The sequence below is a fragment of the Lepeophtheirus salmonis genome, chromosome 3, assembly GCF_016086655.4.
Source record: "Lepeophtheirus salmonis chromosome 3, UVic_Lsal_1.4, whole genome shotgun sequence".
Taxonomy (NCBI): Eukaryota; Metazoa; Arthropoda; class Copepoda; order Siphonostomatoida; family Caligidae; genus Lepeophtheirus; species Lepeophtheirus salmonis.
Window position 1 is genome coordinate 26,080,847 of NC_052133.2, and position 9,267 is coordinate 26,090,113.

Below are 9,267 nucleotides of genomic sequence, written 5' to 3' on the forward strand. Positions count from 1 at the left end.
TGTTTATTTCAAAAAAATTCATTTCCCTTTTGACAGTGTAGGGAGTGAGTGAATGAAAAATTCGACTTGTAACTAGGGAGGAATGCAGATAAAATAATATAAGGTAGAGTAAGAATCCATGTTACACAAAATCATATATTTTTTGTCACTGTCATCATCAGTTTCACAATTTAAAAGATAATTCAACGCCCGGGCAGCATGGCATAGGTAGTTACCTAAGACAAATAATTCCATATTATGTTTGATGTAGTGCAATAATTAATACCCATTTCTTGGTGTTTTCGAAACTAACCCAAAGTAGGATACTTGATACACTAGGAGATGATATGGTACAGGGTAGGAGGAGACTTGTTACAACAGGAGGAAACATGTAAAAACTGCTATTTGTTATATTGAAGCATTTATTTTACTTTTATTAAAGTTTGTCAGTATAAAGTAACTACTTATCAAGTACATATATAAAATAAACAAAAAAATATTCACAGAAATGGAGCATAGTTAATAATAATATTTACAGTGATTGATAATTAACCAATAACATGACATTACACTTATAAAAAGCATAATCAAATATAGTATATCCATATTATATGTATATAGTAAAAATGGTGTGTAACAAATTTCTTCCATAGTGTTGGGATCAGAATAGATGATGTGAACTGAATATTGAAACTAATAGTATATGAGAAGCATGTTAATTAATTGAACAACATGCTAGACTATGACATTTAATAAAATGCAATTAAAATCGCATGTTTTATAATAATATATCTGAATAAACACTTATATAAAATGTTTACTTTTTGTGTCAAAAATTTCAATGTCGCAATTTTCTATAACTGTAAGCATTAGACAACCCTGGGGTTTATGTTGATTTGATATATAAAGGAAGCCATTAAATTGTATTAGAACGGGGGGGTTATATAACTTTATATTTTAAAGTTATTGGCAGTGTAACATGCCTACTCCTCTGTAACAACTATCCTCACTCTCCCCTAACTACTTTACCTCAAGGTAACCTAGTCATCTAATATACGCTTAAATTGTTGAAAAATATTAAAGTTTTAAGATTATATAAGGAAAAACAGTTGATACAGCAGGAATTTTATCACAATATCAACATTTGCTACCAATTCCAGTATCAACATTAAATTGATATTGGTATTTCAATACTTTTCGAACAAAAATATATTTTTAAAAGAGCATTAAGGAACGTTTATATGCATCTGCAAGGATTTCCAAAGTATTTTTGTTTGAAGGGAAGGGAGGCTAGCTAAGATTTGTTATTTATAAAGATATTTTTGTTTTTTTATAAGGGACAATTTTGGTAGCTCAAAAGTTTGTGGTGTTATGATGAAGAACCGGTTTCAATACCAATGTAGTATAGCACTGTTTTAAAAGCACCAGTACCCAGATACCACATACAATTCCCCGATATCGGTAAACTAAGCAACACCAAAGAACACTGCTTTTTAAAGTTATGTTCATTTTTTGCATGATAGTTGAGTTGGATACATCTCCCATTAGGGGGAAATTAAAAATTATGTATCTTGTTTGTTTGAGTTCCAGGAAATGTATCAAACATGTTTAACATTAAAAATTTAAATCAATATCTATGTTTGGGTGCTTTCTTCCATAAAAATGAAATCCTATAAGTTCGAAGCATACAATTTCTACTTCAATCTTTACTCAATTTGAAGCCAATTATATAATATATATGTAATGTATATATATGTATCAATTTTCTTTTTAATAATTGTAAGCCTTTTAATATATTTAGGAAAACGTAGTAGTTCCTACTTTAAAAAATTATTTCAACAAAAATCTAATCTTTTAGCTCAGAATTTATGTTTATTGCCGTGATATTTATTGTAATAGTGATTTATTAATTTTTTTCGGAAGAAATTTTTAATTATTTTTGTTTTTGTCAGCTAAAAGACAAATTTTGCTTTCATAATATAAAAGATAACTCCTCATGAAATCCTCGGTGTTGTTGTATACAAGTACATCGGGATTGCACACCACTGCACCTAATAGTGATAGTCAGTATATAAGAGTCACAATTAACCTCACTCTATCAGGGTTGTCCGGAAGGGTGGACTCCTCCCCTCCCCCGATCTAATTAAGGAAATTTTGATATTTTCTATAAAAAATTTTCGTCATTCGGGCAAATTATGCAGCTATTCACAAAAAATTAAATATTTGAAGTTTTTTTCCAAAAAATTTAATTTTTTTGTGAATAACTGTGGATTTTTGAATTATTTTTCTGTTTATTAAAGCAATACATCATGGTTTTGTACTAATAAAGTTCATAGGACATTGCAGTTAGCCTATTTTCACTACTGAAATAGGGAAAATATTGACTTTTGCTAAAAAATTATTGCAAAATTAGAGTTTCCATTTAAGGTTAACCCTCAAAAATCTATTAAATTTTTCTTTTTTATGTTTGCCAGTTATTATGTGATAGGTTATAGGTGACTAAGTAATTAAAATAATCGACAAATTTTGTTGTGAGTGGGTCTTCGTGGAGATACAAAATACATCGGGGAAATTTCCTCCTTTTCTTAAGTAATGTTGATCTTTTTGACCTATTGTTTACCAAGTATAGGCGAGCACAACTTTAATCGTGCTTTATAAAAGACAGGTGTTTTTTAAGTATGTATATCTAAATAATCAAAGTCATTTTTTAAATTAGTACTACTTTCTGATTGTTAACAAAAAATATGTACTTCTAAAAAATATTTCATACATACATAAACTTTTTTGGACAAAAAGGAAGGCCTTAACGCAATGGCTTAAAAGCCCTTGCGTTAACGTAGCCCCCGATACCCCTTTGTGCACATACATTGATCACGTGGTCTTCGTTTTACCACTTGGATAATAACTTTGGTCCTAACTAGCTTAGAACTAGTGGGGCTGATACTTCTTGACCGTTTTCATGCAGCTATAATTTTATAACGAACTACGAGTCATTCGGTCCAAGTCTACAGAAAAAAATTATGTCTCGAACTTAGTACTAAATTAGAGAATTAATATTTTTGTTGAACTGAGCTTCAACACTAAAACTTTTAAAGTAATAATACTGATCACAAAAATATAATCAACATTTTGTGAATAGAAAGATCTCCCTTATCCAGTTTAAATTTTAAAAAATTAATTTTTATTAATCGATCAACAAATAAAGAATTGTAGATACATTTGCATTACGCTCCAAACAGTCCACATATATATTTAAGTATATTTGCCTCCCAGAAATAAGTATGTCTTTATCTTAAATTGAAGGAAAATGTTATTTACTAAGTTGGACCAAAACAAAAGTAAAGGTTGAGATTTTTATACAGTCACATGAAAAAATTGGGTCTCATATTTTCACAATTCAGACCTCTCAAGACCTTCGAAATCCGTCAATTTTGACACAAAAAACTTCTTTGTTCAAAATTAAATTTTAGAGTTCTGAAAAATTGTCTTTGTAGGTTACATAGTGTAAACCTTCTTATCCATCAAATAGTGAATAATTTGTTCTGTACATTATTGGGATCAAACAGATATTATATGTTAGTAAAGAAAAGTGGGTCTGTATGTACGAAAAACAATTACACGGAGTATATTGTGGTTCCTAATGTATATCTGGAGATAAGATTTTTGTAAAAACACGTGGAGAAGGCAGGAGCGAGACATATGGTATTACTACAATATATGTATATACTAATTAAGACCCTTGTTAATATCAGTCTACCTAAAATACCTTTTTTGTACATAGACATCCTGTTATGACAATTTTTTTCATTAAATATTCCAGAGGAAATAGAATTATGGTTTTGAAATGTTTAAAGGCAGTGAGTTTAGTTGATTATTGTAATGGAGAATAACAGTGAACCTGATCAAACAGTTAATTGTACTGGTATCATATCATTGCGGATATAACATTGGAATACAGTTTTCCATTGCTTAAAAAATTGATTAAAAAGTTTACAGAAGAGCGCCCGCCCATTTTGATAAATAAAATAAATCCAAAGGAAGGGTTTGGCTGATATGCAAGAAGAGTTGAAATCAATTTGGAATATTTTTGAAAAACATTGTAGAGATTACTGAGAAAAAAACTTGGAATAGTCTTTCACTTAAAATAGAAAAGCAAGGAGGAACGATTAGTTCAAAGATTTTCAAATATTATAAAGATTAGGGAATTTCTTATTTATATTTTCTTGAAATTTCCGGGTAGCCGAGTCCAAATCCGTTCTTTTTTATACAAAAAAAATAAAAATTTGAAGGTTTGAGCAAAATTGAACAATGTAGGGAGGTAGTAGCTCAACAATTTCAAAGTTTTGAAAATAACAATTTTTTTTAAAATCACTTCCATCTCGATTATCGAGAAAAATTTCACGATACAGTTTTAATATTTTATCATTTTTGATTCATTTACTCTAAAAAATATTTTGTGGTTCTGAGGAAAATATATATTTATAAAGTGAATTAAAATGCAAAATAGTTGAAGAGAAAACTAATACATATTTAACTTGTTGTGCACAATGTTTTAAATTTTCCCTTTTTTTATTACAAAACTAGAAGGTTTTTCATCTAATATTTTCTTTTTCTTAAACTGTTAAAGTCTTAGAGGAAGTTAATTTATATCATAAAAATAATCATTTCTACTCTATGAAGCGTTATTATACAATATATGTATATACATATTAATATATTTTTATGTTCTGAGTAATATGTTTAAAATACTAATGTAGCCTAGATACATTTTTTTATTTACTCTGGATACATCTTTTAATGTACTAAGAATTGAAGCTGCGATTCATCATTTGTTAATAATCCACTTAATTATTTAATGAGTGCCTCTCCTCGTTCTGCTTGGGCATCGATAACTTTAGAAGCATGAATAATTTCTAGGGATTTCTTATTATCATAGTTACTTTACCATAATTTTGGATCGACTTTTAAAAATTCAGATGGGAGTTTCAACTTTCAACATCTGAATGATATTGTTTTTCTTGTTTGTAGCAAAGTCTTCTAAATTTTTATGGATAAATTTATCCTTTCAATTTTGGTCTTGTTTTTCCTTATTTTTCATTTCAAATAAACCTTTAGGAGAATAAGTATCTCCTAGGAATTTTTCTCCCCAAAAACTTAATATTTCTTCAATAGTTTCATAGTTGATGATTCCTGGATTCTCTTTTTTAATTCAAAATGATGATATAGGAAAAATCACAGAGCCATTCATGATGAAGGCAATTTATTTCCAGTCAATTTAGTAACAAGTACGCCATTAAGATATAATTTAGTTTGAGATCGTGTTGATTTTTAATGAGTGTTTGTCTTTGCAATTTTGATATTTACACTACCTTTTTCTTTATTAAAAATATTCCAGTAATATATCTCCTTTGCAACTTTGTTTAAATAAGCATCCGGGGTAATTAATTTTTAAGTAAATTACAAAGTATTGGATAGTATGATTTGTTACTAAATATTTTTCAGCTATTATGATTAATAATTGTAGTACGGGGATAGTTCTATACTTTGATGTCTTTGAGCTACATCCAAACATTGTTCAATTTTGCTCAAACTTTTCCAATTGATTTTTTTATCAAAGGGAACGTATTTTGAGCAAACATTTCAACAAAATAAATAATAGGCAACACCCTAATACAGACTGTTCAAAAATTGATGACAAAGTGGAAATGCATGCTGTATAAAAAATGACCATATTTGTATCATGGAAGGCTGTGGTAGTGTATTTGAAGGTATTATGCGCTCTCCATCATTTGGTAAAGTTTGTTCAAATATTGATAAAAATATTCCTGCTCAGTGTAACTGCTGTTAGTTGTTAGCTGTTAGAAGGTGACAATAACTTCCATAAAGGGTAATTGGAATACAGGAAATGAATAGCTGATGCACTCGCCAAGAATGGCGGAACTATACTAGTGGAAGTTGCCAAAGGTCCAGTAGTATTTGAGATTGATAAGTAAATAAGGAAAACACGGAAATGGGAATAGTTAGAAGACCCAACGTGTCGACAAGCAAAATTGTTGATGGAAGGCCTACTTCGGAATTGAAACTTTTTTAAACAAGAATTAAAATTGGCTTCATTACAGGGCATATTATTTTCTTACGGAAGCCTCTAAGAATATGGGAATTGTGGAAGATGGATCATGTAGACTGTGTAGAAATGCAATGAAGAGTCCAATTCTTTTATGTACAGAATGTGATGCTTAGGAGAGTATAAGGAGATGAATATGGAAAACTCGGCTGAATAAAAAAGAAATATTACTTTTCATTGAAGCTGTTAAGAAGACTAGCTATTTTAATAACATTTTTTAAATCGGTGCTGTTATTTTTATCAACTGTTTTAAAGTTTTCCTTTGGTTTTATAAGTTATTGCTGTAAAAAATGTGATTTTATTACATGATAATATTTTCCAGTCTTATGAGTATAAGTTACAACGGTTGTTGCATTTAATTAAGGTTTCTGTAGCTTTAGGGGGGGATATGGCTAACCTGTCGACGTATCCTTTAGTGATATATTAAAAAAATATATAAATCAGCTGTCTTTTATATGATTTTAGGGGAAGAAAATGAATTAATGCTATAAAGAGGAGAACCTTCAACATTTTGTAATAGCATTAGTGCAGGAAAAATAATCTAATTATATTTTAATTCATATAAATTTATTTTATTAAGCAATTTTAAAACAATTTACAACAAAGATCGGCGATAATTCTTACTTCGGAGGGAGATTCTAAAAATGATAATTTATCATTTCAGGTGTTGTTATTACACTTACCAAGAATGACTCTTTTTCACATACTCTCTAATTATATCATTAATCCTTTCTGAGAGGGGGGATTGAGAAACACTGTAATACATACGATATGTGTTCAAAAGTCAAGGTGACTTTGTAATTTTAGGAAAAAATATTTTGTTTATTCATCAATATTTATGTTGTACCATTCAATCTAAAGTAATCCCCCCCTTTGATACTAGACATTTTATCCTACGCTTTTCCCAATCCTCAAAGCACTTCCCATAAGCACTTTTCGATATAGCCTTGAGCTTGTCCAGCCATGCAGTCTTTATCTCCTCTAACGTTACGAATCTCCGTCCTTTCATAAGTCTCTTTAGTTTTGGGAACCAGAAAGTCATATGGGGCCAAATATAGTTAATATATGGGGTTAATATAGTCGCTGAGTATGATTGTGGAGTTGTTTTTGGCCAAAAAATATCAAAATCAAGCAATTTCGGAACAAAATTTGCTGACACTCGTATTATGACTCAACATGCACTCAAAATGTGTAGACAAGGGCATTAGGACTAAAGGGGACCTAAAGTGTTAAAAAAAAAGTTCAAACGAACTCACATGAGTCTTGCAATGGAGGAGATGGGTTTCTTTCATTGCTTTCGACCCACATTTTATATATATATATATATATATCGCTGGATAATATGGCGTTAAACCCTAAGATCTCTTGCAAATGGTTTCATAGACTGGAAGGGATTCCCTGGGCTGTTTTCTTTAACACCTCCCGATTCAGTTTGGTCTTTTTGAACTAGCCCTTCTTCCTTTCCAACGTTTTGAACTTGCTGATGGCGTAGAGACTGGTCTAGGAGACGCTCAACTGCTTGAAGTGCACAAATGGAAATTCGTAGATCACGTTCAAGTGTCATTTTCTCGACTTGTGTGTAAGCTAGATACCTTAGGTTTGTAACTAATTGTTTATGCTTTAATATGCGGAAACATGAATTAATTTCAATAACTCAACTTTCCTTAATTATTGAACAAGTAAGTGTTCAGAATTCAATGAACTACCTGGTATGGTATGATTTATTGGATGTGCAATGCTATGAATCTTAGTAGAAAGTGCAAAGAAACTAATAAATTATTTATATGTTGTTTACAAATAGCGATTTAGTGCAAGTTGTAATGTGTTATTTAATTACAAAATTGTTCATTTTAATTACCAACTATTCTATAACTATACTTTAATTTCATTTTGATCTATTAAAATTGGACATTTAGTCTTACATATAATACGGATTACGTCAATCGGAGTTACCTCCACAGCGACCATTAGGTATTTCGGAAACTTTATTGGCCTAACCTCAACGATACCGTACATTACAAAGTCAAGGAAGTAAAGATCAAGTGAAGAGGGAGGCCAAAATTGCTCAAATTTATCTTAACATCATTCTTACACTTAATATGAAGTGTGGGCTGGGACCCCATCCTTCTATTACAATGCTTTTGTTGGGGTAAATAAATACTATGGACAATATTCTTATTATTTTTATAAATAGTAAAAATTTATAAATTCTTCATCTCATTTTTTGGTTGGAACATGTACAACTTGTAATGATCAAATAACCCATTTTTCATAATTATTTAAATTGTCACTAAATTTTACACACATTTTATTGCGCATTTACGGGAAAATTGCCTTGAATTGTACATTAGTGTTCAAAATTTGAGATTTCCACCTTTTCTGTTTTCTTGTTAAGCTTGAGACTTGTCAGCCATATGTAATAGGGGAGAACAGGGTGAATTCAAAGGCTGGGTGACAACGAATACTCAATTTATTCAAAAAATATACAGATTAAACTTGTCTGATCAGGTTCAAAACTTTCTATAGTACTGTCAATCCTTTAATAATCAATAGTTTGTATGTAAAATGCACGTACAATGATTAAGAGGGAATGATACTTATCCCTTCCAAATTTTAGAGCTTAAAATGGGATAGTAAAAAAATATAATTTTTTACAATACTCATATGATTAACAGATTAAAAATTCATCAAAATCCGTCTCCGATTTTTTTTTTTTTCAAATGTGGAAATAAAACCATTGATCTTATAAAAAAATTAAATGATTAAATTTAGCCAAATTGAATAACTTTAATTAAATTTGGCACATAAATCAATGTTTATAGACCCAAAAAATGCGCAAGTGCACGAAATTACCAAATTCTTCCAAATTATAAAATTAAGATTTGATGAGAAATAAATAAAAAACCTCTCGACGACATCAATATACAGGGTACAGGAAAATGTGGATTTGAGAGATGGATTTAGAATTATATCAATAATTTTATATTTCCAAGAATAGGTAAAAAAATAATGTAAACAAAACAAGTAAACAAGGTTTTTGAAAAACGGTTTTCACTGAATATGGCTCCCTCCATTATCAATCACAACCTTAACACGTAGCCTGAAGGCCATGCAGGAGTTGAGGAAAAACTCATATAACAAGATTTTTCCATGCAGCCACTATA